Below are 8,973 nucleotides of genomic sequence, written 5' to 3' on the forward strand. Positions count from 1 at the left end.
GGGAAAATAATCTAAAAAGGAGTGGATATATGTATACTTATAACTGATTCACTTTGCTGTACAGCAGAAAAAAACACATCATTGTAAATCAATTATACTTTAATAAAAATTAATTTTAAAAGAAGAATAAGGCTCAAAGAACAGGGGCCTTTGAGGGAAGGAGTGATGCCACCCATAAAATTATTATAGGGAAGATAAGAGTGTAGTTGCAGATATTATAATTAACAACAAGAATTAGAAGATCATTTTATTTTTCTATTCTGTGAAGTAGTAGATAGAAAATATGATGAGAGAAAAAAGAGAGTCATGAATTTCAGGATAAGGTAAATTTCATCTGTTAAATAATAAATCTTAATGAAAATGTAATGACTGCAAGGCATATTCTAAACTCATTTATATGTATTAAATTATTTAATTTTCACAAGGACCCTTTGAGTCAGGAACTCTTACTATACTTACATTATCGATGACAAAACAGAGTCACAATAACTTCCTAAATTTATTCAGATAATAAAGGGTAAGGCTGAGATTTAAACCCAGGCCTTGGAATTCACTCCCTTTCTATTATATTATATGATCTCTTAAGATAGAACAGGCCATGAAAGGAATTTTAGGAGACAGAGAATATTTTGCTTCATTCACATCTTTGCCAAACATGTATGATTCCCAGAATGATAGCTTTCATTCAAAATTATGAAAATTCAATGACATCATACATGGTATTTAAGCCTATGATATGCTTTTCTCTATCTCTTCTTCCTTATTCCCTATCTTCCAGCATGAAAACTTTAATACAAACAAAAATGAATTAAAGGGAGAACTTTCAAGATGGTGGAGGAGTAAGACGTGGGGATTATCTTCTTCCCCAAAAATACATGAAAAATACATTTACATGTGGAACAACTACAGAATACCTACTGAACACTTGCAGAAGACCTCAGACTTCCCAAAAGGTAAGAAACTCCCCATGTACCTGGTTAGGGAAAAAGGAAAAACTGAGACAAAAGAATAAGGATAGGACCTGAACGTCTGGGAGGGAGCTGTGAAGTAGGAAAAGCTTCACCACACACTAGGAAGTCCCTTCACTGGCAGAGAGGGGAGGTGGGAGAGGGAGAAGCTTCAGAGCCACGGAGGAGAGCACAGAAACAAGGGTGCAGAGGGCAAAGCAGAGAGATTCCCACACAGAGGATCCATGGCAACCAGCACTCACAAGCTTGAGATGCTTGTCTGCTCACACAGCGGGGTGGGTGGTACCTGGGAGCTGAGGCTCAGGCTTTGGAGGTCAGATCGAGGGAGAGGACTGGGATTGGCTATATGAACACAGCATGAAGGTGGGTAGTGCATCACAGCTAGCTGGGAGGGAGTCCTGGGAAAACACTGGACCTGCCTAAGAGGCAAGAGACAATTGTTTCAGTATGCACGAGTTGAGGGGAATCTTTTACAGTGTGCCCACAGTAGGCAGAGGACCACCTAAGTAAGCTCCAGAGACAGGCATGAGCCATGATTATCAGATCGGACCACAGAGATGGGCATGAAACACTAACACTGCTGCTGCTGCCACCAAGAATCCTGTGTGCAAACACCGGTCACTATCCACATGCTGCCTGACTGCCCCACAAGCCTGTGCAGCCTGCCACAACCAGGGTCCCGTGAACCAGGGATAAATTCCCTGGTAGAACACATGGCATACCTCAGGGTATTGCAATGTCATATGGGACTCTGCTGTCGCAGGCTCGCCCCACATTACAATTAAGACTACCGTACCCCTCCATCACCTCGCATGAGTGTGCAAGAGATCTCTAACCAGCTGCTGCTTTAAACTCCTCCTGTCTGGGCAGGGAACAGATGCCTGAGTGTGACCTACAAAGAGAGGCTGGGCCATAACCAAAGCTGAACCCCAGGACCTGTGCAAGCAAAGAAGAGAAAATAATTTTTTCTGTGCAGCCTCAGGAGTAGCAGATTAAATCTCCACAATCAAAGTGATGTACCCTGCATCTCTGGCATACCTGAATAGACAATGAAAGTTCCCAAAATTTAGGTGGTGGACTTTGAGAGCACCTGTAGACTTGGGGTTTGCTGTCTATGATTAATTTGTTTCTGATTTTTATGTATATCTTAGTTTAGTTTTAAGCTCTTGTTATTATTGGTGGATTTGTTTATTGGTTTGGTTGCTCTCTTATTTCTTTTTTATTTTAATATTTTTCTATTAATATTATTATTTTTATTCTTTTTTCTCACTTTTCTTCTAAGCCATTTGGCTGAAAGGGCCTGGTTTCTCTGGCCTGGTGTCAGGCCTGAGACACTGAGCTGGGAGAGCTGAGTTCAGAACAGTGCATGACCAGAGACCTCCCAGCTCCATGTAATATCAAATGGCAGGAGATCTCCCAGAGATCTCTGTCTGAATGCTAAGTCCAGGCTTCACCCAAAGGCCAGGAAGCTCCAGTGCTGGATGCCCCATGCCAAACAACTAGCAGGAAAGGAACACATCCTTACCCATTAGCAGAGAGGATGCCTAAATCATACTAAGTTCACAGACACCACTAAACACACCAAAGAAGGTGACTCTGCCCACCAGAAAGACAAGATCCAGCCCCAACCCCCAGAACACAGGAACCAGGTCCCTCCACTAGGAAGCCTACAAAAGCCACTGAACCAACCTCAACCACTGGGGACAGACATCAAAAACAATGGGAACTACGAACGTCCAGCCTGAAGAAAGGAGAACACAAATACAGTAAGTTAAATAAAATGAGAAGACAGAGAAATACGCAGATGAATAAGTAAGGTAAAAAGCAAACTGACCAAACAAATGAAGAGGAAATAGGCAGTCTTCCTGAAAAAGAATTCAGAGTAATGACAATAAAGATGATCAAAAATCTCGGAAATAGAATGGATAAAATACAAGAAACATTTAACAAGGACTTAGAAGAGCTAAAGAGCAAACAAACAATGATGACCAAAAAAATAAATGAAATTAAAAATTCTCTAGAAGGAATCAATAGCAGAATAACTGCCACAGAAGGACGGATAAGTGACCTGGAAGATAAACATGTGGAAATAACTACCACAGAGCAGAATACAGAAAAAAGATTGAAAAGAACTGAGGACAGTCTCAGAGACCTCTGGAAAAACATTAAATGCACCAACATTCGAATTACAGAGGTTTCAGAAGAAGAGAGGAAAAGAAAAGGACTGAGAAAATATTTGAAGAAATTACAGTTGAAAACTTCGAACATAGGAAAGAAAATAGTCTATCAAGTCCAGGAAGCACAGAGAGTCCCATGCAGGATAAATCCAAGGAGAATCATGCTGAGACACATATTAATCAAATTATCAAAATTAAATACAAGGAAAAAATATTAAAAGCAAGAAGGGAAAATCTACAAATAACATACAAGGGAATCCCCATAAAGTTAACAGCTCATCTTTCAGCAGAAAAGCTGCAAGCCAGAGGGAGGGGCAGGACACAATTAAAGTGATGAAAGGGAAAAACCTACAAACAAGATTACTCTACCCAGCAAGGATCTCATTCAGATTTCTCGGAGAAATTAAAATCTTTACAGACAAGCAAAAGTTAAGAGAATTCAGGAACACCAAAGCAGCCTTTCAACAAATGCTAAAGGAACTTCTCTAGGCAAGAAACATAAGAGAAGGAAACACATCCATAACAATTATGAACATGATAATAGGAAAATACATATCAATAATTACCTTAAAGGTAATGGACTAAATGTTCCAAAAAATGACATAGACTGGCTGAATGGATACAAAAACAAATCCTGTATATATGCTGTCTACACAAGGCCAACTTCACCCCTAGGGATACATACAGACTGAAACTGAGGAGATGGAGAAAGATATTCCATGCAAATGGAAATCAAAAGAAAACTGGAGTAGCAATTCTCACATCAGAAAAAAAAACAGACTTTAAAATAAAGACAATTACAAGAGACAAAGAAGGACACTACATGATTGTCAAGAGATCATTCCAAGAAGAGGATATAACAATTATAAATATATATGCAACCAAACTAGGAGACCTTCAATACATAAGGCAAATGTTAACAGTCATAAAAGAGGAAATTTAGGGTAACACAATAAGAGCAGGAGACTTTGACACCCCACTTACACTGATGGACAGATCATCCAAGAAGAAAATAAATAAGGAAACACAAGCTTAAATGACACATTAGACAAGATAGACTTAATTCATATTTATAGGACATTTCTTCCTAAAACCACAGGATACATTTTCTTCTCAAGTGCTCATGGAATATTCTTCAGGATAGATCATATCTTGGGTCACAAATCAAGCATTGGTAAATTTAAGAAAATTCTAATCATATCACGTATCTTTTTCAAACACAACAATATGAGGCTAGATATCAATTACAGGAAAAAAAAACTGTAAAAAACAAAAACACATGCAGGCTAAACCATTCTCTACTAAATAACCAAGAGATCACTGAAGAAATCAAAGAGGAAATCAAACAAACAAACAAACAAAAATACCTAAATACAAATGACAATTAAAACGCAATGAACCAAAACCTATGGGATGCAGCAAAAGCAGTTCTAAGAGGGGAATTTATAGCAAGAGAATCCTACCTGAAGAAACAAGAAACACCTCAAATAAACAATCTAAATTTACACCAAAAGCAATTAGAGGAAGAAGAACAAGAAAACCCAAAGCTAGCAGAAGGAAAGAAATCATAAATACCAGATAAGAAATCAATGAAAACTAAATTAAGGGAACAATAACACAGATAAATAAAACAAAAGCTGGTTCTTTGAGAAGATAAACAAAAGTGATAAAACATTACCTAGACACATCAAGGAAAATAGGGAGAAGACTCAAATCAACAGAATTAGAAATGAAAAAGGAGAAGTTACAACTGACACTGCAGAAATACATAGGATCATGAGAGATTACTGAAAGAAATTATACGCCAATAAAATGGACAAGCTCAAAGAAATGGACAAATTCCTACAAAAGCACAACCATCTGAAACTGAACCAGGAAGAAATAGAAAATATAAGCATACCAATATCAACCACAGAAATTGAAAATGTGATTAGAATTCTTCCAACAAACAGAAGCCTAGGACCAGATGGCTTCACAGGCGAATTCTATCAAACATTTAGTGAAGAGGTAACACCTATCCTTCTCAAATTCTTCCAAAATATAGCAGAGGGAGGAAAACTCCCAAACACATTCTGTGAGACCACCAACACACTGATACCAAAACCAGACAATGATGTCACAAAGAATGAAAACTACAGGCCAATACCACTGATGAACTTACATGCAAAAATCCTCAACAAAATGCTAGCAAACAGAATCCAATAGCACATTAAAAGGATCATACAGCATGATCAAGTGGGCTTTATCACAGGAATGCAAGGATTATTTAATATATGCAAATCAAACATGTGATACAACATATTAACAAAATGAAGGATGAAAACCATATAATAATCTCAATAGAGGTAGAAAAAGCTTTTGAGAAAATTCAACACATATTCATGATAAAAACTCTCCGGAAACTAGACATAGAGTGAACCTACATCAACATAATAAAGGCCATACATGACAAAACAACACCAAACACCAATCTCAATGGTGAAAAACTGAAACCATTTCCTCTAAGATCAGGAACAGGACAAGGTTGCCCACTCTCACCACCATTATTCAACATAGTTTTGGAAGATTTAGACATGGCTATCAGAGGAAAAACAAATACAAGTAATGCAAATCAGAAAAGAAGTCCAATAGTCACTTTGCAGATGACATAATATACATAGAGAAACCTAAAAATGCAACCAGAAAACTACTAGAGCTAATCGATAAATTTGGTAAAGTAGCAGGATACAAAATTAATGCACAGATATCACTAGCATTCCTATACACTAATGATGAAAAATCTGAAAGTGAAATTAAGGAAACAATCCCTTTTACCACTGTGACATAAAGAATAAAATACCTAGGAATAAACGTACCTAGGGAGACAAATGACTGTATGCAGAAAACTATAAGACACTGATGAAAGAAATAAAAGATGATACAAACAGATGGACAGATATACCATGTTCTTGGATTGGAAGAATCAACATTGTGAAAATGACTGTACTACACAAAGGAATCTACAGATTCAATGCAATCCCTATCAATCTATCAAGGGCATTTTTCACAGAACTAGAACAAAAACATTCACAATTTGTATGGAAACACAAAAGACCCCAAATAACCAAAACAGTACTGAGAAAGAAAAGCGTCGCTGGAGGAATCAAGCTCCCAACTTCAGACTATACTACAAAGTTACAGTAATCAAGACAGAATGGTACTGGCACAAAACAGAAATATAAATCAATGGAACCGGACAGAAAGACCAGAGATAAACTCACGCACCTATGGTCACCTTATTTTTGATAAAGCAGTCAAGAATACACAATGGAGAAAAAAGCCTCTTCAAGAAGTGGTGCTGTGAAAACTGGACAGCTACTAATAAAAGAATGAAATTAGAACACTCCCTAACACCATACAAAATAATAAACTCAAAATGAATTAAAGATCTAAATGTAAGGGTTTTCCTCTTAGAGGAAAACATAGGCAGAACACTCTATGACATAAATCATAGTAATATCCTTTTTGACCCACCTCCTAGAGAAACGGAAATAAAAACAAAAATTAAAAAATGGGACCTATTGAAACTTAAAAGTTTTGCTCAGCAAAGGAAATGATAAACAAGATGAAAAGACAACCCCCAAAATGGGAGAAAATATTCTCAAATGAGGCAATTGACAAATGATTAATCTCCAAAATATATAAGTAGCTCATGCAGCTGTATATCAAAAAAACAACCCAATATTAAAATGGGCAGAAGTCCTAAATAAACATTTCCCCCAGGAAGACATACAGATATCCAACAAATACATGAAAAGATTCTAACATCACTAATTATAAGAGAAATACAAATCATAACCACAATGAGGTATCACCTCACACCAGTCAGAATGGCCATCATCAAAAAATCTACAAACAGGGCTTCCCTGGGGGCCCAGTGGTTGAGAGTCCGCCTGCTGATGCAGGGGACACGGGTTCATGCCCCGGTCTGGGAAGATCCCATGTGCTGCAGAGTGGCTGGACCTGTGAGCCATGGCCACTGGGCCTGCGTGTCCGGAGCCTGTGCTCCACAACGGGAGAGGCCACGACAGTGAGAGGCCCGTGTACTGCAAAACAAACAAACAAACAAACAAAACACACACGCAAATCTACAAACAAATGCTGGAGAGGACATGGAGAAAAGGGAACTCTCTTACACTATTGGTGGGAATGTAAATTGATACAGCCACTATGGATAACAGTATGGAGCTTCCTTGAAAAGCTAAAAATAGAACTTCCATATGACCCACCAATCCCACTACTGGGCATATAACCTGAGAAAACCATAATTCAAAAAGAGTCATGTACCACAATGTTCATGTCCTGGCTATTTACAATAGCCAGGACATGGAAGCAACCTAAGTGTCCATTGACAGATGAATGGGTAAAGAAGATTTGGCACATATATACAATGGAATATTATTCAGCCATAAAAAGAAAGGAAACTGAGTTATTTTAAATGAGGTGAATGGAGCTATTGTGTCATGCAGCGTGAAGTATGTCAGAAAGAGAAAAACAAATACTGAATGCTAACACATATATATGGAATTTAAAGAAAAAAAAAAGAAAAGATTCTGATGAACCTAGGGGTAGGACAGGAATAATCCCCAGATGTAAAGAATGGACTTGAGGACATGGGGAGGGCCAAGAGTAAGCTGGGATGAAGTGAGAGAGTAGCAATGACATATGTACACTATCAAATATAAAATAGATAGTGGGAAGCAGCTGCATAGCACAGAGAGATCACCTCAGTGCTTTGTGACCACCTACAGGGGTGGGAAAGGGAGGGTGGGAGGGAGGTACAAGAGGGAGGGGATATGGTGATATATGTATACAATAGTTGATTCACTTTGTTATACTGCAGAAAGTAACACAACATTGTAAAGCAACTGTACTCTAATAATGATGTTAAAAAAAAGATACAAACTACTACGTATAAAATATATCAGCAACAAGGATATATTTTATAGCACAGGGAATTACAGCCATTATTGTGTAATAACATTTACTGGAGTATAAACTAGATAAATACTGAATCAGTAAGCTGTACACCTGAACCTAATATAATGAATCAAACATGCTTCAGTGGAAAAAAATAATGAAAAATAAATAACTGTATAGAGCTTGAATCTCAAAGCATTATCCTCAGTGATGGAATCTAATGTAAAATAGAATACACAATATGATTCAATTTATATGAAACTCTATAATTGGCCAAATAATTTATGTTATAAAACAAACAAAGAAACAAAAACACAATCAGTGGTTGCTTCCGTTATGGAGTGGGAATGGGTACAGGGAGTGAGAGTCTTGAGAGAAGATTTTTGGGGTCCCAGTGATGTTCTATATCTCATAAGGGGATTGCATTACACAAATATATACATTAGACAAAATCATCAATGGTAGACCAAATATTTGTACATTTTATTATATGTTTAAAAGGAAAAAAATATATAAACAAATATTGAACTCTAAATAGTAATGAAAATGCTGAAGTATTAAAGGGGAAAGAAAAGAACTGCCTCTTTTGGAGTTTCATGTTCAGTGGATGTTCAAGTCGCCAACACAAGTCCTGGGGTGTAGCCAGTGCTGTTCAGCTGATCACATGTCTGGAGACATAGTGGAATATACTGGTTGTCATGGAAAACAGGTAAGAATCACACTCTTTTGATTTGAAAGAGCTGACAGCAAAGATAACTTCTGGATTTTAGCCAAGAAGCATCAGTGTGGTTCCCTGTGATTATCAAGGAAAAATCAGCTTATTCTGGTTGGATTGACTAATGTCAATGTATGCTGAAATTTAAATAAAC

This window comes from Hyperoodon ampullatus (genome assembly GCF_949752795.1).
Source record: "Hyperoodon ampullatus genome assembly, chromosome: X".
In the NCBI taxonomy this organism is placed as follows: Eukaryota; Metazoa; Chordata; class Mammalia; order Artiodactyla; family Ziphiidae; genus Hyperoodon; species Hyperoodon ampullatus.